Consider the following 25237-nt stretch of genomic DNA (forward strand, 5'->3'; position numbering starts at 1 on the left):
TTGTATTGAATTTAAAAATATATAGTGTTGCTTGAACGTTTGTGAACCCTTCAAAATATTTCTAATTTCTGCATAAATTTGACCTAAAACCATATCTGATGTGGTTCCTAAAAATGAATGAAGAGAACCAAATCAAATACAAGTCAAAAATATTAAACTTTGTCATGAAAATAACCCAATGAAAATGTATGACAGTGTATTGTAAATGATACATTAGCCAAATCTTTAAGTCGCAAAAGTTTGTGAACCTTTATGAATAACAGACAATTTGAAATTGAAATCAGACTCTGATCTTTATAATCAGTGGGATGACAATCAGGTGTCAGTTATCAACTTATTTTGTTAAAAATCAGGGATCTATCAAAGTCTGATTTCATAATATGTTTGTGGAAGTGTATTGGCACAAACAAAGGAGATATGTTATTGTTTGTTGTTGTTTAGAAAGGGTTACAAAAACCATTTCTAAAGAATTTGGGCTTCACTAATCCACAATCAGACAGGTTATGTACAAATGGTAGAAATGTACGACCTTTATTACCTTTTTCAAGAGTGGTCAACCAACAAAGATCACTCCAAGAGCAAGGCATATAATAGTCTAGATCACAAAGGTACCCTAGATAACTTGTAAGCAATTAAAGGCCTCGCTCACAAAAGCTAACTTTAATGTTCATGGGTCCATCATCAGGAAGACCGTAAACAATAACGGTGTTCATGGCAGGATTTCAAGGAGAAAGCCACTGCTCTCCAAAATGAACATTGCCTCCTGTCTGCAGTTTGCTAAAGATCCCCTGGACAAGCCAGAAGACTATTAGAACAATCTTTTGTGAATAGATGACATGAAAATAAAGATTTTTAGTTTAAAAGAGAAGTTTTTTGTCTGGAGAAAGAAAAAACACTTCACTAGCATAAAAACCTTACTGTATACCATCTGTGAGACATGGTGGTGATAGTATGATGATTTGAGTATGTTTTGTTGCATTTGGATATGTTTAACTTGCCATCATTGCTGGGAAAATGAATTCTGAAATATATTAGAAAATTCTAAAGGAAAATGTTAGAATATTTGTCCTTGAGCTGAATTTGAAGAGAACACAGGTTATGCAGCAAGACAACAACCCAAAGCACACAATTTGCTATAGAACAAAATGGTTAAAGAAGAATAAAGTTAAAGTTTTGGAATGGCAAATTCAAAGGGCATGACTTATCAAAAACTAGCGCCAAGCAATTGTTGCAAAATTTTGGCACAACTAAGTTGCTCCAAACTTGTGCGACTTTTCAAAGGTTTTATGCAACTTTTTGGAACAAAACTTTGAATGAGGCCCTATATACTACAATTCTATAAAAATGTTGTGGAAGGTCCTGAAATCTGCATTTCATTAGAGAATCCCATCAACATAACAGAGTTGAAGCTGTTTTGGACAGTGGACGGGTTAAAATTCCTATAACCCGATGTGTAGGTCTAATCAATTATTGGAAACGTTTAGATGCAGTTATTGCTGCAGAAAAGGGTCACACCAGATAATGAAAGCAAAGGTTATGAAAACTAGGAGGAGAAAAACAGCGCAATGGGGTGATATCTGGGAGAGATAAAAAGTGTTTAAAAGGGTTATGCTTACCTGATTTAATTGTGTACATACATTTCCATGACCTAGCTGCTGCAGGTCCAACGGGTCATCAGACCCAGGAACACAGATAAGGAGGATTTGTGGATAATCCGCGCTGCTGGTAAAACAATATAATAGATCCAGGCAGGTGGTAATAGTGGTTTTTCTTTATTCAATCAACACGTTTTGAAGTGCTACAGACTTCTTCATCAGGACGAAAAACCTGACTTGGATCTATAATATCATTTTACCAGCAGAGCAGATTACCCACAAATCCTCCTTATCTGTGAAATTAAAGGTTGATCATTTTCCTCTTCTAAAAAAATGACAGTCTAATATTCTTTCCTTATTTGTTTGAGTTCGTTCTCTTTATCTACTTTAACCCCTTCCTAACATGCGCCGCACATATACTGCTCTGCAGGAGCTGCGTTCCCGCACAGAGAAGTATATGTATGGCACCGCAATTGCGCTGGCTCACGCTGAGCGCCACCACGATGGGTGCAGGTGTCAGCTCTATGTGAGAGCTGACACCCTCCAGCAACGCCTGGGTTTAATGCTGAGTCTCTGCCATTGCTCCTAGTGCATGGTATCATCAATACCTCAACAGCACTGCAGGCAATCAATAAACTCTGCAGCTTTGAACGGCTCTTGTAACTATGGCAAAGCCACTATTAATTTTCCTCACTTATATATCGCCATTAATTCCATAGTGTTTTACAGACATTATCTATGCTCAGTTATTGGCTGTAGAGCTGTCAACATGAAGTCAGTACGGCACACAATAATAGACATCAGGAGCAATGGCAAAGAGACAGTGCTAGAGTTGGGTAGGATAAGTAAAGTACAGGAGCAGAAGGGGGACATGGGTTTTTACTGGAACCAGAAAACTTGTTTAACTCCTTCCTGACATTGAACGTACCAGTACATGCTATTTTGCAGTGTGTTCTCGCAAATGGATGTACCAGTAAGTCCTGGCGATCATGCGGGCACATGAGCTGCTGATAGCTCCGCTTAAGTGATAGCTGAGACCCAGCTGTCACTGCCATGAGCGGTGCCCACATCGGCCAAAGCTATTTAACCACCTAAATGCTGCAATCAATAGTGATCATATCATTTAGAAGCCAGGGAGAAGGAGGATTCCCATCTGATCGGCACCGCAGAGAGGGCCCGATTGTCGTCATTGGAACCCAAGGTCAAATGACGACTTCTGGATCTGCCAGCATGGCCTAAAAAGCAAGTTTTCAGTGCAGCACTGACAGATTATACCAGTGATTGGAGTAAAAAAAAGTTAAAGTCCAGGGCCGTAACTACAAGCGGGGCACTGCCCCGGGGCCCCAACCACCCAAGGGGCCCCAAACGAGTTTAAAGTTAATAAAAATAACGAAAAGATCCATGAAAGTGCAAGCGTAAATGTTTTTTGTTCGTTTATACTTTAAACAGGGAAACGCTATTTTGCTTAGTAACAGGAGCTCTATGGAAGACAGTAGACTGTTAGCTGATCGTGTGGTGTCACGCCAGGCGGTGACTCAGCCAATAGTTCAGGCAGCGGCCGCGACGCGACGTGCACTGACACTGAGGTCTTGTTTACCCCAACTGCTGAACTGCTCATTGGCCATTGCTCATCAGTCAGCGGCCAGTGTCGGATCGTCAGTGCAGTCTGTGTCGCATATAGTAGTTGTAGTGCGTGTGTAGGTAGATAGTATTTAGTATTACCGCATTTTCTGGCGTATAAGACGACTGGGCATAAAAGACAACCCCCAACTTTTCCAGTTAAAATATAGAGTTTGGAATATACTCGCCGTATAAGACTACCCCTCTTCTACGGTATGATTCCCATTGTGAACCCCACACAGCCCTTCATACAGTATAATGGCTCCTACATCTCTTCACACTGTATTATGGCCCCCACACAGCCTTGAAGGGACACTGTCACCAGGATTTTGCCATCCCATCTGATAGCAGCATAATGTAGAGATAGAGACCCGGATTCCAGCGATGTGTCACTTACTGAGCTGCTTGATGTAGTTTTAAAATAATTACTGTTTTCCCTGCTTCATATTTAGCAGTAAATGAATGTTCTGGACTATTTGATTAATCCTACAATGTTAATCTCAAACTGATTGAACAGTGATTTTATGAAAACAACACTGAGCAGCCCAGTAAGTGACACTAGTGACAGTGTCCCTTTAAATCGCCCTCCATAATGCATAAAGGCTTCCTCATAGTCCTTCAAGTATTATCATGCCCCCCACAGAGCCCTCCCAGTATTATAATGGCTTCCACATAGTATAATAGGCTCCGTATATTATAGTGCATCATCCATAGTCACCCATTATAATGCACCATCATAGTGCTCCATATAGTATACTGCAACCCATAGTCCTCCATATACTATAAACATGGAGAGGGGTGATGTGCCAGCATCGTGTGGAGGGGGTGGAATATGGGGATTGGGATGTGCCAGCACCGTGAGGGGGTAGGTGACATGGAGAGGGGTTTGTGCCTGTGTCAAGATGGGGGGGTTGGGGGAGTGCAGGGGGCAAACTTTCCTGTCAGACAATGTCACCCGGAGGACAGGAGACTCTCATTTCAATAATTTCCAGGAGCTCTGACAGCTGTCAATGAATGGAAACCTGCACTGGCCTGGAGAGTCTCATAGCACAAGATTTGTAACAATATGTTAGTCTGGAGATCAAAGAGAGTTGGCAAGGCAGGCACAGTGCACACTGTAACAAACTCTCAGCATTGAGAGGAGACAGTCTCAGCAGACACAAATATCTCTGTGACAAACCGTGAGAAGCCCTGCCCCTCTCCAGTCGTCAGGTCTATACTGCTGCGAGGGGGAGGGGAAGAGGTCAGGAGGAAGTCTCCATAATCACACATTCCTCCCGCCTCCGGGTCATGCAGTATCTATCTTCTCAGTGAATCATCTGCCTCTTGTTTTCAATAATCAGAGCTGTGTACAACCACCACTCAGTCTCTCCTCACAACCGGGAGAGAGCAATAGTGACTGCTGTACCTGTGGTCAGGGGTTGTAGTATTTGATGTCTGGCACCTGCTGGGGGAGGCAGAAATGTCAGCTCCAGTCTCTCTCCTCCTGGAGAGAGCGGCTGAATCTAAAACTTGCATCATAAACAAAATCTATTAAAGGTCTTGCGGAACGTGGTGAAGCCTGTGTGTGGTATACAACAATGCGTAGCAGGCTTCACCACGTTCCGCACAACCTCTAGTAATTGAAATGTTGAGGGGCCCCACTATGAACTTTTGCCCCGGGGCCCCGAAGTTTATAGTTACGGCACTGTTAAAGTCCCATAGAGGAACTCAGTAAAAAAGTTTTTAAAAAAAGGTATAACGAAACTATAACAAATGTAAAAAAAAATCACAAAGTAAAGATAAAAAAAGGAAAAAATATAGCCAAAAATACATATATTTACAGTGGGGAAAAAAGTATTTAGTCAGTCAGCAATGGTGCAAGTTCCACCACTTAAAAAGATGAGAGGCGTCTGTAATTTACATCATAGGTAGACCTCAACTATGGGAGACAAACTGAGAAAAAAAAATCCAGAAAATCACATTGTCTGTTTTTTTTCATTTAATTTGCATATTATGGTGGAAAATAAGTATTTGGTCAGAAACAAGCAATCAAGATTTCTGGCTCTCACAGACCTGTAACTTCTTCTTTAAGAGTCTCCTCTTTCCTCCACTCATTACCTGTAGTAATGGCACCTGTTTAAACTTGTTATCAGTATAAAAAGACACCTGTGCACACCCTCAAACAGTCTGACTCCAAACTCCACTATGGTGAAGACCAAAGAGCTGTCAAAGGACACCAGAAACAAAATTGTAGCCCTGCACCAGGCTGGGAAGACTGAATCTGCAATAGCCAACCAGCTTGGAGTGAAGAAATCAACTGTGGGAGCAATAATTAGAAAATGGAAGACATACAAGACCACTGATAATCTCCCTCGATCTGGTGCTCCACGCAAAATCCCACCCCGTGGGGTCAGAATGATCACAAGAACGGTGAGCAAAAATCCCAGAACCACGCGGGGGGACCTAGTGAATGAACTGCAGAGAGCTGGGACCAATGTAACAAGGCCTACCATAAGTAACACACTACGCCACCATGGACTCAGATCCTGCAGTGTCAGACGTGTCCCACTGCTTAAGCCTGTACATGTCCGGGCCCGTCTGAAGTTTGCTAGAGAGCATTTGGATGATCCAGAGGAGTTTTGGGAGAATGTCCTATGGTCTGATGAAACCAAACTGGAACTGTTTGGTAGAAACACAACTTGTCTAGTTTGGAGGAAAAAGAATACTGAGTTGCATCCATCAAACACCATACCTACTGTAAAGCATGGTGGTGGAAACATCATGCTTTGGGGCTGTTTCTCTGCAAAGGGGCCAGGACGACTGATCCGGGTACATGAAAGAATGAATGGGGCCATGTATCGTGAGATTTTGAGTGCAAACCTCCTTCCATCAGCAAGGGCATTGAAGATGAAACGTGGCTGGGTCTTTCAACATGACAATGATCCAAAGCACACCGCCAGGGCAACGAAGGAGTGGCTTCGTAAGAAGCATTTCAAGGTCCTGGAGTGGCCTAGCCAGTCTCCAGATCTCAACCCTATAGAAAACCTTTGGAGGGAGTTGAAAGTCCGTGTTGCCAAGCGAAAAGCCAAAAACATCACTGCTCTAGAGGAGATCTGCATGGAGGAATGGGCCAACATACCAACAACAGTGTGTGGCAACCTTGTGAAGACTTACAGAAAACGTTTGACCTCTGTCATTGCCAACAAAGGATATATCACAAAGTATTGAGATGAAATTTTGTTTCTGACCAAATACTTATTTTCCACCATAATATGCAAATAAAATGAAAAAAAAAACAGACAATGTGATTTTCTGGATTTTTTTTTTCTCAGTTTGTCTCCCATAGTTGAGGTCTACCTATGATGTAAATTACAGACACCTCTCATCTTTTTAAGTGGTGGAACTTGCACTATTGCTGACTGACTAAATACTTTTTTTCCCCACTGTATATAAATAGAAAAATTACACATATTTGATATCGCCGCACTAGTTGATCCCTACAATGAACGCCGTAAAAAAAATAAAATATAAAATGTGGCAAAAACTATGCTTTTTCATCATACCACCAAAACAGTGGAATAAAATGTGATCAAAAACTCCAATGTAAATAAAATTGGTATAGATGAAAACGTCATCTTGTCCCACAATAAACAAGTCGCAATAAAACATAATTAGCAGAGACATAGAAAAGCTATAGCTTTCAGAATACAATGATGCAAAGACATTTTTTTTCTAAAAAATAGTTTTTATTGTGTAAAAGAGTCAAAACATTAAAAAATTATATAAAAGTGGCATCGCTGTAATCGTAGTGGCCCATAGAATATAGCAATTTTACCACACTCTGAGCAACATTATAAAAAGCCAATATACAGTCCTTGAATTGCTGTTTTTTATTCATTCTGCCTCCCAAAAATCAGAATAGAAGTGATCAAAAAATGTTATGTGCCTGAAAATGGAACCAATAAAAAAGTCAACTCGTCCCACAACAAGCCCTCACATGACTCTGTTAGCAGAAATATAGAAAAATTATAGCTCTCAAAATATGATGATGCGAAAACTTTGTTTTTTTTCAAAAAATATATAATGTTTTAGCGTGTGAGAGCAGCCAAAAATCGTAGTAATCGCACAGACCCAAAGAATGAAGTCGCCTAATCACTTATACCGCACAAGGAACAGCGTAAAAAAAAATGAAACTAATTCTTGTGCTGCTGTTGATTTGTTCATTCGGCCTCCCAAAGATCGCAGTGAGTCTCGGCTCACATTTATCCTGTGCTCTTCACTGAGTTCTTACCCCGGGGTTTCCATGTAAATCTCTGAAATACGTGATTCAGACGGAACCCCCTGCGGCAGATTTCCTATAGTGAGGCAGTTGAAGACACTATGGACAACATTTATCCTATGTTCCAGCGATGTTCGTCTTTTTAAGCATTCATAAAAGCACGGTCAGCCACAGTTTTGTGCACATCTGAAAAGAAGGAAACCGCTGAACAGAAGCCAGTCGGAGTCCAAAGTAACTCTGCTGCCTCATTATAGTGAATGGATCCCTCAAGGGTTTCATCTGAATCACATCATTTGGAAATTTATACTGAAACCCCAACGTAAGTATTTAGCATAGAACACAGGATAAACGTAATCCCAAATGTTATGTAAAATGTTAAGAATGAAAACTTCAAAGCAATCCACAAAAAAAGCAAGCCTCCACTCAGGTCCATCATTTGTCAATGGAGTATAGGGGCTTCCACATAACTGGTTGAACAAAGGCTCTGGAAAAGTGCCATGGGTCACTTATGAAAGGAGTTCTGTTGTTCAGGCACATCAGGTGCTTTGCCAATGTAACATGGCACCCTCAAGTCATTCCAGCAAAACCTGAACTCCAATATGCAACTTCTTCTCTTCTGAGCTATGCATTGTGCCTCAAAAGTAGTTTTCAACCACATATTAGGTATTGGCGTCCACAGGAAAAATTGCATAACAAATTGTACCATTCATTTTCTCATATTATCCCTTTTGAAAATTAAAAACATGGGACCAAAGCAACATTTTAGTGCAAAAAATATAAATTTTCCATTTATACAGACCAGTGATATACAATTCTGTAAATCACCTGAGGGTTAAAAATGCTCACTACATCCCTAGATGAATTTCACGAGACATGTAATTGCTGTTTTGGCATGTCAGGGGCTCTTCAAACATGGCATTCAGAATCTATTTCAGCCAAAATTGTGTTTGAGAATTCAATTGGCGCTCCTTATGTCTAAGTCCTGTCATGTGCTCAAACAGCAGTTTTCCACCCCATATAGGGTATCTGTGTAGTCAGAAGAAATTTCATAACAAATTGTATGGTTCATTTTCTCTTTATAGCATTTTGAAAATGAAAAATGGTATGGCTAAAAACATTTTTGTTTGAAAAAGTACAACTTTCATTTTTTCCTTGCACGCTGCTTTCACTCTATTGAAGCACCTAAAGGGCTAATAAACTTCTTGAATGTTGTTTTGTGGACTTTGAGGGGAGCAGTTTTTAAAATGATGTCAATTTTGTGTATTCTCTGTCACATAGGCCCCTGAGAGTCACTTTAAACATGATGTAGTCCCTAACAAAATAGTTTTTTTTAAAAAAATGAAAAATTGCTGATTAAGTTTTAACCCTTCTAACTTTCAAACAAAAAAATTGTCTAACAAATGATGCTTATGTAGACATGTGGTAAATGGTATTTATTATCTATTTTGTGTGATATACAGTAACTATTTGGTTTAAGGGGCCTAAGGGTATAAAAATTCAAAGTTTGAAAAGTGTGAAATTTTCAAATTTTTTTGTCAAATTTTCAATATTCTCATAACTAGAGTTGAGCGAAACGGGTCGAACAATTTCAAAAGTCGCCGACTTTTGGCAAAGTTGGGTTTCATGAAACGAAACCCGACCCTAGGATGAGGTCGGCCACGAGGTCGGCGACTTACGCGCCAAAGTCGCGTTTCAAAAGTTTGTTTAGCGCTCTTTTTCAGCCAATCAGGATCCACGGACACTGTGGGCAACGTGATGACATAGACAGGGGTCACCACCATCTTTCAGAAGGGCATGCAAGTGATTGGCTTGCTTTGGTGGGCGTCACAGGGGTTATAAAAGGGCGTGCACGCCGACCGCCATCTTACTTCTGCCGATCTTAGCATAGGGAGAGGTTGCTGATTCTGTAGGGAGAGCGTTAGGCAGGGAAGAAGACAAAAAAACTGCTTCTGCTGCTAGCGATTTTGCCTGTGCAACACACCAGTCACTGTGTGTGCAGTGCAAGGGGAGGCTATATTGTGGTGGATCAGCAGTGTTGGTTGTTAGGCTGCCTTCTAAGGCTTCCTGACAGCTGCATTGCTGTTTCCCCACTGCTCTGCAAACTGCTTTTTTAAAAGCAATCCCAATTTTTTTTTTGTCCTGCTAAGGTACTGAGCGTGCATTTATTCACGGTGTACGCTCCTCACACAGTACCGTGTAACGGCTGTTATCACAGCCACAGTGAAGCTATCTGTGTGTCACTGTGGAAGGATAAGTGGAGGACTTGTTCCGTTCTTACAGACCTACACTCTAGGGAGATTCCTATTCTGCCCAATTCTACAATTCACTTTTTTCACACCTGTGCCATCGAGCCTGTGACATAGCGCTCTGATATTCAGTGGGCCTCACACAATCCAAAAGTGTCCAGTGTCCACAAGTGTCTGCAGAAATTCAAAATCTCCCTTATCCTGTAGTCACTTTTTCACACCTGTGCCATCGAGCCTGTGACATAGCGCTGTGATATTCAGTGGGCCTCACACAATCCAAAAGTGTCCAGTGTCCACAAGTGTCTGCAGAAATTCAAAATCTCCCTTATCCTGTAATCACTTTTTTCACACCTGTGCCATCGAGCCTGTGACATAGCGCTTTGATATTCAGTGGGCCTCACACAATCCAAGTGTCCAGTGTCCACAAGTGTCTGCAGAGATTCAAAATCTCCCTTATCCTGTAGTCACTTTTTTCACACCTGTGCCATCGAGCCTGTGACATAGCGCTGTGATATTCAGTGGGCCTCACACAATCCAAAAGTGTCCAGTGTCCACAAGTGTCTGCAGAAATTCAAAATCTCCCTTATCCTGTAGTCACTTTTTTCACACCTGTGCCATCGAGCCTGTGACATAGCGCTTTGATATTCAGTGGGCCTCACACAATCCAAGTGTCCAGTGTCCACAAGTGTCTGCAGAAATTCAAAATCTCCCTTATCCTGTAGTCACTTTTTTCACACCTGTGCCATCGAGCCTGTGACATAGCGCTCTGATATTCAGTGGGCCTCAAACAATCCAAGTGTCCAGTGTCCACAAGTGTCTGCAGAAATTCAAAATCTCCCTTATCCTGTAGTCACTTTTTCACACCTGTGCCATCGAGCCTGTGACATAGTGCTGTGATATTCAGTGGGCCTCACACAATCCAAAAGTGTCCAGTGTCCACAAGTGTCTGCAGAAATTCAAAATCTCCCTTATCCTGTAATCACTTTTTTCACACCTGTGCCATCGAGCCTGTGACATAGCGCTTTGATATTCAGTGGGCCTCACACAATCCAAGTGTCCAGTGTCCACAAGTGTCTGCAGAGATTCAAAATCTCCCTTATCCTGTAGTCACTTTTTTCACACCTGTGCCATCGACCCTGTGACATAGCGCTGTGATATTCAGTGGGCCTCACACAATCCAAAAGTGTCCAGTGTCCACAAGTGTCTGCAGAAATTCAAAATCTCCCTTATCCTGTAGTCACTTTTTTCACACCTGTGCCATCGAGCCTGTGACATAGTGCTGTGATATTCAGTGGGCCTCATACAATCCAAGTGTCCAGTGTCCACAAGTGTCTGCAGAAATTCAAAATCTCCCTTATCCTGTAGTCACTTTTTTCACACCTGTGCCATCGAGCCTGTGACATAGCGCTCTGATATTCAGTGGGCCTCACACAATCCAAAAGTGTCCAGTGTCCACAAGTGTCTGCAGAAATTCAAAATCTCCCTTATCCTGTAGTCATTTTTTTCACACCTGTGCCATCAAGCCTGTGACATAGCGCTCTGATATTCAGTGGGCCTCACACAATCCAAAAGTGTCCAGTGTCCACAAGTGTCTGCAGAAATTCAAAATCTCCCTTATCCTGTAGTCACTTTTTTCACATCTGTGCCATCGAGCCTGTGACATAGCGCTCTGATATTCAGTGGGCCTCACACAATCCAAAAATGTCCAGTGTCCACAAGTGTCTGCAGAAATTCAAAATCTCCCTTATCCTGTAGTCACTTTTTTCACACCTGTGCCATCGAGCCTGTGACATAGCGCTCTGATATTCAGTGGGCCTCACACAATCCAAGTGTCCAGTGTCCACAAGTGTCTGCAGAAAATCTAAATCTCCCCTGTCCTATAGACACCTTGTACCTTGTTTTACATTACTATATAGTTTGTTGGATTTTGTCTACATTTCTACCAAAAATGAGGAAGGCTGGTGGAAGAGGCCGTGGAATTGGGCGGGGGTTGGCAGCTGGTAATGATGGTGTTGGTGGTGGATCTGATGGTAGTGGCAAAAGCAAAATAGGACCGAATGCAGGAGGTGTTGAACCTGCGTCATCGTCTGGCTCCATAAGGCTTCGAAGGCTTAGTTTTCTAGGAGTTGGCAAACCGCTTTTAATGCCAGAGCATCAGGAAAAAGTTTTGTCTTACATTGCTGACTCAGCCTCCAGCTCTATCGCCTCCTCTTCTGAAGTTGTAAAAAGTAAAAGCACTGAGTCGTCATTGGAGGCTCATGTTCATGAACCACACCTTTCCTTGTGTCCTTCACCCCAACCAAGATTGAAGGATGACGCAGGCCATACTACTGATTACTCCATGGAGCTGTTTTCACATACCATGCCTGGATTATCAAGTGAAATGGTGAATTACCCAGGCCAAGATGAATCTGACATGGAGTGCACTGATGCACAGCCGCTGATAGATGATTCTGCTGGTACATTCACTCAGAGCACTACATTGTCCTCGCAGTGTACAGAGCCAGATTCTGACCCTGATGAGACTCAGGTGCCCTTTCCCGCACACTATACCACCATACACGGTGACACAGAGGAAGGTGCACATGACATTGAAGAGGAGGTGATGGATGACCCAGTTGTTGACCCAGATTGGCATCCATTGGGGAAAGAGGGTGCTGCTTCCAATAGCTCAGATGAGGAGCATCCACAGCAGACATCGACATCGCAACAGCTGTTATCTGGCAGGCCCGGAGCACTCCAAAGACAGGTTCCAAAAATCAAAAGAGTTGCTGGACAGCTTGTCCAGAGGGTCAAAACATCACAGCGTGCTAGGCCGCAAAATGTCTGCCAAAGTAGGAAGAGTGCAGTGTGGCACTTTTTTGAACAAAATCCTCATGATCAGGCCAAGGTTATCTGTAAGAAGTGCGCAAAGACCTTTAGCCGAGGGAAAAATCTGAAAAATTTGAATACCAGTTGCATGCTTAGACATTTAACCAGCATGCACTTGCAAGCATGGACACAACACCAAACCTCAAGTGCCACATGTGCAACTGATCACAAAGAAGGTAGTCAGCAACGCTACATTGTTTCCTCCACTGTAAGCCCACCGGTTAGCACAGCAGCAAATGTTGAGGTGTCGTTGCAAGGCCACAGCAGTCAGGGAATCCCACTGTTATATCAACGAAATACTGAATCTAGGCCATCAGAAAGAACACCAACTCCATCACCATCATCAACCCTCTCTCAGTCCGCCCTGTCCACTGCTACTTCCACCATATGCAGCTCTCAAGTCCAGCTCACCCTCCCAGACACTGTGAGTAGGTCAAGAAAGTACTCAGTCTCTCATCCGCGTACACTGGGTTTGAACGCCCACATTGCCAAACTAATCTCGTTTGAGATGATGCCCTATCGGTTGGTGGAAAGCGCAGCTTTCCGCAAACTCATGGCCTATGCAGTACCACGCTATGACCTACCCAGTCGCCACTTCTTCTCTCGCAAAACCATCCCAGCCCTCCACCATCATGTGAAAGACCGCATTGTCCATGCACTCAAGCAGTCAGTGAGTGGAAAGGTGCACCTCACAACTGATGCATGGTCCAGTCGGCATGGCCAGGGCCGTTACGTGTCCATCACTGCGCACTGGGTTAATGTGGTGGATGCAGGGTCCACAGGGGACAGCGGTGGTGGGACAGTGCTGCCTAGCCCACGGTATAGGAAACAGTTGGCTGTAGGCGTTCCACCCTCCTCCTCCTCCTCCTCCTCCAGATGCGAAAGCTCGTCCACAGAGCGCAGTCGTACGAGCACTCCATCTGCAGCTGCCACTGTTGCACACGAGGTTTCCCCCTATCGAGCAGCTAGTGGAAAGCGTCAGCAGGCTGTGTTGCAGATGATGTGTTTGGGCGACAGACACACCGCCGAGGTGCTGGCCGAGTACTTGAAGCGACAAACTGAGTCATGGCTGGGCAGTGTACATCTTGAGGCAGGCAAGGTAGTTAGTGATAACGGCCGTAATTTTGTGGCAGCCATAGCCCTTTCAAAACTCAGCCACATACCTTGCTTGGCTCACACCTTGAACCTGGTGGTGCAGTGCTTGCTCAAAAATTATCCGGAGTTAACAGCCCTGCTTCATAAGGTGCGAAGACTGTGCGCGCATATCCGCCGGTCGCCTGTACACTCCGTTCGTATGCAGAAGCTGCAGCGATTGCTCCACCTTCCCAACCACCGCCTCATTATCGACATTGCAACAAGGTGGAACTCCACCCTGCACATGGTGAAGCGGCTGTGCGAGCAGAGGCAGGCCATAATGCATTTGTGGGAGGATACACGGCCAGGCACTTTGAGAGCAGACATGGAGTTGACAGGTGTGCAGTGGTCGAAGCTGAAAGACCTCTGTAAAGTCCTTCAGTGTTTTGAGGAATGCACACGGCTGGTAAGCGCAGACGACGCCATCCTAAGCATGAGCATCCCACTTATGCGTCTGCTCATGCAAACTTTGACGCACCTTAAGGAGCAGGCGTCTGCAGCCAATGTTGATGAGGAGGAAGAGGTGGAGGGAATCCTTGATGACATTCAGCCATTGTCTGCTCAGGGACCTCTCCTGGACGAGTTGGAGGAAGAAGAGGAGGAGGAGGATGATGATGGGGATGATTACTTAGGGGAGGAGGATGCATCTCGTGGGGCAAGTGAAAATGTTGGCGTGGCAAGGTCTGGTACAGGGTTTGTGCGTGACTGGAGGGATGTGGATTTGCCAGAAAGTGCTCCTCCAACCAGCACTCGCAGTGCATCATTGACACCGGGAACATTGGCCCACATGTCAGATTATGCCTTGCGGATCCTAAAAAGGGACCCCTGCATTGCCAAAATGATGAACGATGACGACTACTGGTTGGCCAGCATCCTGGATCCACGCTATAAAGGCAAATTACAAAACATCATGCCACAGGAGAACCTTGACCTAATATTGGCTAATAAACAAGCAACTCTGGTAAATCGGTTGCTTGAGGCATTCCCAGCACACAGCAGCGGTGATGGTTCTCACACGAGCCGTACGGGCCGGGGGCAGCTTGGCAGAGGTGTTCATGGTGCACACAGCAGAAGTGGCGTTGGAGACAGGGGTTTCATGACAATGTTGTGGACTGATTTTTCAAGTACCGCTCACACAACTGGTAATACAGCATCGATGGAAAGTGACAGGAGACAGCCGTTGTCAACTATGGTTACAAACTACTTTTCCTCCCATATCGATGTTCTCCCACACAGGTCATTCCCCTTTGACTATTGGGCCGCTAAACTGGACACCTGGCCTGAATTGGCACAATATGCCTTACAGGAGCTCGCTTGCCCAGCTGCAAGCGTGCTATCGGAAAGAGTCTTCAGTGCAGCTGGATCAATCCTGACAGAAAAAAGGACCCGTCTGTCAACCCAAAATGTGGATGATCTATCCTTCATTAAAATGAACCATGCATGGGTTTCCAAGGATTTTGTCCCACCTTCCCCTGATGACACATAGGGTGACAGAAAAATGGCTTGCTTTGGTCCACCTCTTCCTGGGACTTGACCTATTTCGCCTTTTGCATCAGCTGAATGTCCAACATCAACATATGCCACTTTCTAAAACTCCCTAACTGTGCAGCCTCCCCCCCCCCCATGGCCGGGGTCACCACCTAGCGCACGACACCGTGCGAGTGCCGTTGCCCTGGACAGGTGGGTAGGCCGACTCTTGGGCGCGGGCACTGGCACAGGGTCCCTCATAGTGCAATCAAGTGTCTCTGACGGTGGTGGTGCACACCCGCCGTCAGACACACCGCCGTACTATGAGGGGCCCAGTGCCAGTACCGACACCCACGAGTGGGCCCCCCTTGCTTGGGCAGGGCCCCAGCATTTGCAATCTTTACCTCTCCCTGCTCCTCCGCTGTGTAGTCTGGGCCGTCAAATCCATACTGTGCCTGACACCGTCTGAGCCTGCCTCCTGATGTATAGACATATCTTTTGAATGTGTACGCTATCCATACATGTTATCCGGGGATACGGTACCCTTTCTCACCTTTGTGCAATCACGTGCAAGCCATACTGGGCCTAACACCATCTGAGCCTGCCTCCTGATGTATAGACATATCTTTTGAATGTGTACGCTATCCATACATGTTATCCGGGCATACGGTACCCTTTCTCACCTTTGTGCAATCACTTGCAAGCCATACTGGGCCTAACACTGTCTGAGCCTGCCTCCTGATGTATAGACATATCTTTTGAATGTGTACGCTATCCATACATGTTATCCGGGGATACGGTACCCTTTCTCACCTTTGTGCTATCACTTGCAAGCCATACTGGGCCTAACACTGTCTGAGCCTGCCTCCTGATGTATAGACATATCTTTTGAATGTGTACGCTATCCATACATGTTATCCGGGGATACGGTACCCTTTCTCACCTTTGTGCAATCACGTGCAAGCCATACTGGGCCTAACACCGTCTGAGCCTGCCTCCTGATGTATAGACATATCTTTTGAATGTGTACGCTATCCATACATGTTATCCGGGGATACGGTACCCTTTCTCACCTTTGTGCAATCACGTGTAATCCATACTGGGCGTGAGAACGGCTGGCGAGCTGTTAAGCAAGCTACAGCACCTGTGGTTTGCACACGTAAGTTTTTCATTTTTTCCAGGAATGTCGGTTAGGCCTAATTCCGGAACTGCGGTTGACCTGCACTTACTGGGAAATCATCGTTCGCGAGTAATAATTGTAATCAGTGATCCCCATCACTAACGTTGTTCAGCGGGTTATCTGCACCTGTAAGCGACAAACGCTGGCCTTTTCAGTGTAGCGCACATGCAGCCACGGACATGTAAGGGCATGACACACCAGTTATTGGCCAGTCTCATGTGCCAGAGCCTCACGTGTCCCTCTAGTAAGCCGGACTCGGACCGCGGGGCATGACGGAGTCTCGTTCGTTAACGGAATTAAGCTTGCAATGTGTGCATCTGTTCTGTAGCTGGCATGGTTGAGGTTGCCCGTGTTGAGTCAAATTACGCCGTAGGCTCCACTCCTGGTGGTGCCCTTCTGGACATTCCTTTAAGGTTCAGCTTTGCAACCATACTGCCCACGTAAAACAAACACTTTGCCTTCATGAACGCTGTTTGGAGGGTCATGACTCGTGGGAATAATGCCGCCCAATCAGTTAACCTGCTAGAGAGATCCTTCGTTGCTCCCAAGCATGACATCACACTCTCTAGGAGGAAGGTAATGCCACTGTGGCGACCGTACTCCTGGGGGCGACACAAGTGCACTGATGCCTAGCCACTGCTCGATGAATCTGCTGGTACATTGACCCAGACCACTACATTCCCCTCGCACGCTACACGGCCTGAATCTGACCCTGATGAAACTCAGGTTACCCTTCCCATATACAGTTCCATCTTACACGGTGACAAAGAGGAAGCTGCAGATGAAAGTGCAGGTTCGGCCCACCCGCCATCAGACACACCACCGTACTATCAGGGGCCCTGTGCCGGTGCCGTCGCCAACGAGTGAGCCCCCCCTGCTTGCTCAGGATCACAGCACTTGCAAGGTTGAAATACTGTGCAGTGAGATGGAAGATGGGGACGACGAGGAGTCCAGACTAGTACAGGGATTCCCTAGCGAGGAGACTTATTTGATTGTTTTCAATGTTGGGACAGCAATTTTTGGGGAGCACTATACTCTGGAGAATGATAGATGGGGCCCACCATACACTGGAACATTCCAAAGGTGGACATCAGACACTGGAGCAGCATTTACAGGGCCCATTATACACTAGAGCATTAGAAATGGGGCCCATTATGTTTGGAGCATTATTTGGGCCCATAAGACAGTGAAGCTTCATCCATGGGGACCAACATATACTGTAGCATTATGTGGAGCGCATCATATACTGTTTCAAACATTATATGGGACCAATGATTCTGTATGGAGAAATAGATGGGCCTCGTCATGAGATGTAAAAAGTGTAGTATTTTTCATTGTACTATACCGCTATTTCTCTGCCGTATCGGAGCATGATGAGTTGTGGTATGAGTTAAAGGGGCGCTCTTTCGCCCAGGGCACATGAAAACCTGGAGCCAGCCCTACCCCCCCCACAACTTTAGCCAAATAACCCCCATTTTTCAGTGCGTAACTTGTATTATGAAGTTAATTAAGGTTGACCAGCTTAAGTAAGAAGAATTGATGCTTTTGGCATTCAAATGAGCGCTGTAGGTGTGTTTCCTGTCCTCCTCTCACTGCCGACTTTTATTCCCCATTGACTTACATTGGGTTTCGTGTTTCGGGACGACCCCGACTTTTCCCTATAATCGGCCGATCTTGCTCGACCCGACTTTTGGAAAAGTCGGGTTTCACGAATTGAAACTCGACCATAAAAAAACAAAAGTCGCTCAACTCTACTCATAACTATACTCAAATCATATCGACCAAATTTTACTTCTAGCATGAAGTACAACATATCAATAAAAAGCATTCTCAGAATTACTGGGATTCGTTGAAGCATTCCTGAGTTATTACCATATAAAGTGACAATGGTTAGAACTGTAAAATTTAGCCCGGTAAGGAAAGTGAAAAATCAGGGATGAAGGGTTAAAGATTGTTAGCTGGTCATGTATGTTCAGCTGATGATCAGGATGCCATCACATAATTATTATTATTATTTTTATTATTATTATTTATTTATTTATATAGCACCATTGATTCCATGGTGCTGTACATAAGAAGGGGTTACATACAAATTACAGATATCATTTACAGTAAACAAACTTACAATGGCAAACTGATACAGAGGGGAGAGGACCCTGCCCTTTCGGGCTTACATGCTACAGGATGGTGGGGAAGGAGACAGTATGTTGGTGGGTTGCAGCAGTTCCGGTGTTGGTTGAGGTGATATCTCCAGTAGTGTTGTGGAGATAGCGGGGTCATTGCAGGCTGTAAGCTTTCTTGAAGAGGTGGGTTTTCAGGTTCCATCTGAAGGATTCGAATGTGGTTGATAGTCGGACATGTTGGGGCAAAGAATTCCAGAGGATGGGGGCTATTCGGGAGAAGTCTTGGAGGCGGTTGGGTGAGGAGCGAATAAGTGTGGAGGAGAGAAGGAGGTCTTGGGATGACCGTAGATTACGTGAGGGAAGGTATCGGGAGATTAGTTCAGAGACATATGGAGGAGACAGGTTATAGATGGCATTGTAGGTCAGTATTAGTAATTTGAACTGGATATGCTGAGGGAATGGGAGCCAGTGAAGAGATTTGCAGAGGGGAGAAACGGAGGAGTAGCGAGGAGAGAGATGAATTAGTCGGGCAGCAGAGTTAAGGATGGACTGGAGAGGTGCGAGGGTGTTAGCAGGGAGACCACAGAAAAGGATGTTGCAGTAGTCGAGGTGGGAGATGATGAGGGTGTGCACAAGCATTTTAGTAACTTGAGGGTTGAGGAAAGGGCGGATTCTGGAAATATTTTTGAGCTGGAGGCGACATGAGGTAGAAAGAGCTTGGATGTGCGGTTTGAAGGGCAGGGCAGAATCAAGGGTTACTCCGAGGCAGCGGACTTCCGGTACTGGGGAAAGCGTGATGTCATTAATTGTGATAGGTCAGGTAAGCAAGATCTGTGAGATGGAGGAAAGATGATGAGTTCAGATTTGTCCACATTGAGCTTGAGGAAGTGAGAGGAGAAGAAGGAGGATATGGCTGATAGACACTCCGGGATTCTGGACAGCAGACAGGTGACATCTGAGCCAGAGAGGTAGATCTGAGTGTCATCAGCATAAAGGTGGTACTGGAATCCATGGGACTTTATGAGTTGACCCAGGCCAAGGGTATAACTTGAGAAGAGTAGGGGTCCTAGAACACTAGAACAGAGCCTTGGGGGACTCCAACAGAGAGAAGGTGGGATGAGGAGGTAGTGTGGGAGTGGGAGACGCTGAATGTGCAGTTTGAATGGTATGAGGAGATCCAGGATAGGGCGAGGTCTTTGATGCCAAAGAAGGAGAGGATCTGTAGTAGGAGGCAGTGGTCAACTGTGTCGAATGCAGACGACAGGTCTAGAAGGAAGAGTATAGAGTATTGTCCGTTTGCTTTGGCTGTAAGTATTTTTAGTCAGGGCTGTCTCTGTGGAGTGATGGGGGCGGAAAACAGATTGTAGATTGTCAAAGAGCAAGTTAGATGAGAGGTGGGATGAAAGTTCAGCATGGATGTGCAGCTCCAAGAGTTTGGAAGCGAATGGGAGCAGTGATATTGTCATGTCGGACGCTGTTCACACCACAGCATCCGGCAGGCAGAGGTAGTTCCACCTCCAGCCACTATAGCCTCAGTGGCGCCGGCCTGATCTTCAGGCTCTCGGGGGTTAATCCTGCTGGAGACCAGGTTGGATGGTTAGTCACGCCCACGGTCTTTAAATAGTCATGCTGGCCTATGGGCGTCGCCGATTATAGCTTGTGTTTCATACCAAGTGGTTCCGGTCTGGAGTGGAGGTGTTCAAGAGAGAGAGATTCATATCTGGTGTCGTATGATCCGTCGTTATCCTTTCTCCTTCCCATATTTGTGTTTAGTTGTGCCCTGTTCACATTACTGTTTATTCCTGTGTGTGTGCGGCGCAGTGCAGTTTAAGTTCTCCCTGTCTGTCATTATATGTGTGGGAGCTTTGGTGGTGACTTCTCACTGGGTGGAGGGTGGAGGGTTAAGTGCAGGGCTGAGCAGGAGATAAGGAAAGGTCGGAGGCTCAGGCATTTGCACCTTCAGCAAAAACCCTGGGTTGAGGGTCAGACAGGGTTTCCCCTAGTAAAGGGACACCACAGGGGCCCCGGGTATTTCAGCCTTAGTTGAACTAAGCCCCCGTGACATTATAATCGGCCCACATTTTTTCAGGAGTCCATGGATCCATTAGATTCCATAACCCGCCAGTTGGCGGCGCTGTCCATACAGGTCTCCGAGTTGAATGGGGCAGTTCAGCAGCAGGGCCTGGTAGTAGCAAAGGTGCAAACGGCACCTGCAGGTATCGGTGCAGAGCCGAAGTTTCCGCTGCCAGAACGATTTTCAGGCGATCGCAGCAAATTTGTCGTATTTCGGGAGGCCTGCAAATTATACTTCCGCATGCGGCCAATATCCTCAGGTAATGAGGCCCAGCGAGTAGGGCTGGTGTTGTCATTACTGAGTGGTGACCCCCAAGCATGGGCATTTTCCTTACCACCTGACTCTGCTACATTTCATTCGGTCGATAATGTTTTTTCTGCCCTCGGGCTCATTTACGATGACCCTGACCGACTGGCTCTAGCGGAATCTAAAATCCGCGCCCTCCGCCAGGGGGAGCGCTTGGCAGAAGACTATTGTTCGGAATTTCACCGCTGGGCTGTAGACACACAGTGGAATGACCCAGCACTGCGGAGCCAGTTTATTCATGGGGTATCAGGGAGGGTGAAACAAGCCCTCCTGATGTATGAGACTCCGGCATCATTGGAGTCTGCCATGAGTTTGGTGATACGTATTGATCGCCGTTTTCGTCAGGGGGCACAGGAGACGCTACCTCTGGGGGAAAACAGAGGTGCAGGTGTGGTTGAAGTAGATGAGTCCCCTGAACCTATGCAGATTGCTGGCGTGGCACAGGTTCAGCCTCGCGCTCCGGGAGTCCGGAAGTCCAGAGCATGTTTCTACTGTGGTAAAGGAGGTCATTATGTTAACGTTTGCCCGGTACTACCTAAGAGGGTCACACCGGCGGAAAACTGTTAAGCTCAGAGGGTATGGAGGAGACCCAACTGAGCGTATGCATATCCTCCATGATGGTATCTCAATGTATGCTCCCTGCCAAGGTTATTGTCGCCGGCAGAGAGCTACCTATATCAGTGTTTGTGGATAGCGGTTCCGCCACCAATCTCATAGATGAGGAGTTTGCACACACCGCCGGGTTTAAGATTGAAAAACTTCCTCACCCCATACAGGTGGTGACCATTAATGCTGTTCCCCTTCCTCAAGGGGAGATTACTGAGTTTGTGGCAGAGGTGAAACTCCACATTGGGGTCCTACATTCTGAGTCGGTTACATGTAGGGTCCTCCGTAATCTCCCAGCTCAAATGGTCCTGGGTTTTCCATGGCTGTCCAGGCACAACCCGGTAATTGATTGGAAAACTCAGGACATAGTACAATGGAGTGGTTTCTGCCAAGACAATTGCTTGGCCACATGTGTGTCCGCCGTGACGCCCAGCCTGCCGGAGGCTTTGCAGGATTTCGCGGATGTTTTCTCTGAGAAGGGTTGCTCAGAACTGCCTCCACATAGAGCCTATGACTGTGCTATTAGGTTAAAACCCGGGGCCAAATTACCTAAGGCCAGGATGTTTAATATTTCTGGTCCTGAGAGACAAGCTCTGAAAGACTACATCGCGGAGAGTCTGAGCAAAGGTCACATCCGGCCTTCGTCCTCGCCTGTAGCCGCGGGGTTTTTCTTCATTAAGAAGAAAGATGGGGGGTTACGCCCGTGTCTGGATTTCCGAGAGTTAAACCAGATTACTATCCGTGATCCCTACCCAATGCCGTTGATCCCGGATTTGTTCAACCAGGTAGCGGGGGCAAAATGGTTTTCCAAGCTGGACCTCAGGGGGGCGTATAACCTCATAAGGGTCCGTCAGGGGGATGAGTGGAAGACGGCGTTTAACACTCCTGAGGGTCATTTTGAGAGTCTGGTTATGCCGTTTGGGTTGACCACCGCGCCTGCCGTTTTCCAACATTTTATTAATGATGTCTTTGCTCATGTCCTGGGGAGATTTGTGATTGTATACCTGGATGATATCCTCATTTATTCTAGCGATCGGGACACTCATTTGCAGCATGTTAGGCAGGTGTTACAGTTGCTCCGGGAGAACCAGCTCTATGCTAAGCTGGAAAAATGTTTATTTTTTGTCCAGGAGTTGCCCTTTTTGGGATATATTGTGTCCGCAGCTGGTTTTAAAATGGACACCGCTAAGGTGCAAGCGGTGTTGCAATGGGAGAGGCCGGAGAGTCTGAAAGCACTCCAGCGGTTCCTTGGGTTTGCGAATTATTATAGGAAATTTATAAAACACTTTTCGACTGTCGCCAAACCGCTCACGGACATGACAAAAAAGGGTGCCGATCTGGCGAACTGGCCTGAGGTGGCTATACGTGCATTTGAGCGTCTGAAGAATAGTTTTGCTTCAGCCCCCATTCTGGTGCAACCAGACGTGTCTAAACCTTTTGTGGTAGAGGTTGATGCGTCGGAGGTGGGAGTGGGGGCAGTACTGTCTCAAGGCTCGTCCTTGAGCGAGATGCATCCATGCGCCTACTTCTCCAAGAAGTTGTCGCCGGCCGAACGGAATTATGATATCGGCAACAGGGAGTTGTTGGCCATCAAACTGGCTTTTGAGGAATGGCGACACTTCTTGGAGGGGGCGGCTCACCAGGTCACAGTTATCACCGACCATAAGAATCTGCTCTACCTGGAGTCGGCCAAGCGTCTGTCTCCTAGGCAGGCTCGCTGGGCATTGTTTTTTACTCGTTTCAATTTTCTTGTGACGTACCGTCCCGGGGCTAAAAACACCAAGGCGGATGCTTTGTCTAGGTGTTTTCCGGGGGGAGAACCGCGGGAAGAGCCGGTACCCATCCTCCAGAAAGGGGTAGTGGTCTCGGCTCTCACGACTGAGGTAGAGGCGGAGATTGCCGAGGCCCAAGAGGAGGTACCACCAGGACTTCCCGCCAACAAATCATTTGTACCCCTGCATCTTCGGCCTAAGGTGTTGAAGGAACACCACGATTCGGTACTGGCTGGTCACCCAGGGGTGAAGGGCACCTTAGAGCTGGTATCGCGTCGTTTCTGGTGGCCCAAAATCCGGCAGGACGTGGTCTCGTACGTGGCAGCTTGCATCACGTGCGCTAGGGCTAAGTCACCCCGAACCCGTCCTGCTGGCACGCTACAGCCTCTGGGGGTACCCAATAGGCCATGGACAGAAATCTCCATGGATTTTATCACTGACTTGCCAGCCTCGGCAGGGAACACGGTCATCCTGGTGGTGGTTGACCGTTTTTCAAAGATGGCGCATTTTGTGGCGTTGTCTTCTTTGCCCAATGCTAAGACGTTGGCTCAGGTATTTGTGAAGGAGGTGGTCAGACTCCACGGAGTACCGTCTGACATAGTATCTGATAGGGGTACGCAATTTGTGGCGAGGTTTTGGAAAGCTTTTTGCTCAAGGTTGGGGATCAAGTTGTCACATTCATCGGCGTTTCATCCACAGTCTAATGGACAAACTGAGCGCATGAACCAAAATCTAGAACAGTATTTACGATGCTTTGTGTCCGACAACCAGGAGGAGTGGTCTACTTTCCTTCCTCTGGCCGAATTCGCATTAAATAATCACCGCCAAGAGTCATCAGGAGAGTCTCCATTCTTTTGTGTGTACGGTCAACATCCTCAGTTTTGTACCTTACGTCAGGGTGACTCCGGGGGTGTCCCGGAGGAGGATCAGCTAGGAGCCCAATTGTCATCAGTCTGGAGGCGGGTGAAGCAGCGTTTGTTGAGCATGAGTGCCAGGTACAAACGGGTGGCTGACAGTAGACGCATGCCAGGTCCGGACCTGTGTGTGGGTGAATGGGTGTGGTTAGCTACGAAGAACATAAAACTCAAAATCCCTTCTTTAAAACTGGGTCCAAGGTTTATTGGGCCTTTTAGGATTTCTGCCATCATTAACCCAGTAGCTTATCGGTTGGAACTTCCCGCGGTGTACAAGATACACAACGTGTTTCACAGGGCTTTATTGAAAAAGGTGGTAGGCTTGGTGGACACGACGCCGATGCCACCTCCAGTCATGGTGGATGGCGAGTTAGAGTTCGAGGTCGCCAAGGTAGTGGACTCTCGAGTAGTACGCCGTACTCTTCAGTATTTGGTGCACTGGCGGGGGTATGGTCCAGAGGAGAGGTCTTGGGTTCCAGCCTCAGACATACATGCGGATCGGCTGGTCAGTTCTTTTCACCGTCGTCATCCGGACAAGCCGGGTCCTATGAGTCTTGAGGGCCCTGGGGTCCCTCGTAGAAGACGGGGTACTGTCATGTCGGACGCTGTTCACACCACAGCATCCGGCAGGCAGAGGTAGTTCCACCTCCAGCCACTATAGCCTCAGTGGCGCCGGCCTGATCTTCAGGCTCTCGGGGGTTAATCCTGCTGGAGACCAGGTTGGATGGTTAGTCACGCCCACGGTCTTTAAATAGTCATGCTGGCCTATGGGCGTCGCCGATTATAGCTTGTGTTTCATACCAAGTGGTTCCGGTCTGGAGTGGAGGTGTTCAAGAGAGAGAGATTCATATCTGGTGTCGTATGATCCGTCGTTATCCTTTCTCCTTCCCATATTTGTGTTTAGTTGTGCCCTGTTCACATTACTGTTTATTCCTGTGTGTGTGCGGCGCAGTGCAGTTTAAGTTCTCCCTGTCTGTCATTATTTGTGTGGGAGCTTTGGTGGTGACTTCTCACTGGGTGGAGGGTGGAGGGTTAAGTGCAGGGCTGAGCAGGAGATAAGGAAAGGTT

General features: G+C 46.4%; 1 protein-coding gene across 8 annotated transcripts in view; it reads left to right on the plus strand.

Annotated features, from left to right (window-relative positions):
* Positions 1 to 25237, plus strand: part of LOC141100498 (uncharacterized) — a 300902-nt gene that overhangs the window by 214838 nt on the left and 60827 nt on the right. The window lies entirely within an intron of this gene.

Source organism: Dendrobates tinctorius, unplaced genomic scaffold (assembly GCF_039654945.1).
Source record: "Dendrobates tinctorius isolate UK_male_01 unplaced genomic scaffold, ASM3965494v1 ptg000105l, whole genome shotgun sequence".
NCBI classification, from domain to species: domain Eukaryota; kingdom Metazoa; phylum Chordata; class Amphibia; order Anura; family Dendrobatidae; genus Dendrobates; species Dendrobates tinctorius.